The following is a 1,328-nucleotide window of genomic DNA, read 5'->3' as shown; positions in this document are numbered from 1 at the left end:
TTAAATCCTTATTGGTTTAAAAAATTATTCAAAAAGTGATAAAATACTAGAAATATCAAAATTTTGTCAAAAATATGTGAAAAATTAATCAGACTATAGTATTATTAATACTTTAGTCTAATTTCATTTCCATTAATATTGTGGAAATGAAATGAAATAAATTACTCTAATTATGAACAATGTGAGAGAGTGATGTTTGGATGATAAGATATGCATGATCATATTATAACTTATAACTTCACATCATACTGAAATATTCTCTGTGTCAAAATAATTAAATAAATCTGATGTTGACAAGTGTTATGATAAATTTTTCAAATCTTAATTAAGCATACTAATTCAAAGCAAAAATTTGCATTTTATAATAAAGCCAATATCATACATGTGAAATAATTAATTTCTGTTCATTAATTATTATACCTCATTGTTTATTCATTTATGAAATGTCATTAAATGATTTTTAATTATAATACTATTAACATAATACAAATAAATAGAAGTATTTGAGAATAATATTGGAAAACTGAATCTAATGCAATTCTAAAAAGTACCCTTCTTTTTTACACTAGCTTTAATTTTTTAAGTAAAATGATTTTAGTGAACTCAATTTTGACAAAGTTGAACCGTTAAATTTCAATTTTAATCAATAAAAAATCAATTAAAATATCTGAGTTGTAGCAAAATTTATTCAGAAGTAATTTTTCGTTCCTTTTTCTTTCTTTTTTTTTTTTTAACTACTAAATATCAGTTCTTTGACGAAGTATTTTAAAAAAATATGGTTAATGAAAAATATAATTATATGCTGTAATATACGCATATAGAATAACTTCATAAATTGCTGGGAAAAAAAACCTAAATTTTTAATTTATTTCAAATTTTTATTTGTTCAAAAATTTTCCAAAATACATGAATACACTTATTGAAAAATTCGCTTCCTTTCAATTTTTTCATTTTCATTTTTTTTTAATCATAATTATTAATTTTTGTTATTAAAAAAACAGAAAATATTTGAATTTTCATTGTTTTTTTCGTTTCAAAACATAATTAATTGATGTGTTAAATTTGGAAACAAAAGTATTTATACAAATTTTTATCATTCAAAACGATTAAAACTTTGCAAAAAACAAAAAAAATTAAAAGGAGGCAAATTTGGAAAAAAAAAATGAATTTTTATTACATGAAAAAGGTAATGCAATGTTAAAAGGCAAATGCAGATGTTTTGAAAAATAACAGCAGTCAATCTTATCTTATAATTATGCGGAAATGTCTACATTTTTCTATTATTTTCTTGGCGCTTTTTAGCAGATGTTTCGTATTTTTTGAAAAAA

Source organism: Loa loa, assembly GCF_000183805.2.
Source record: "Loa loa unplaced genomic scaffold supercont3.513, whole genome shotgun sequence".
Classification (NCBI taxonomy): domain Eukaryota; kingdom Metazoa; phylum Nematoda; class Chromadorea; order Rhabditida; family Onchocercidae; genus Loa; species Loa loa.
This window is presented reverse-complemented; position numbering follows the sequence as displayed.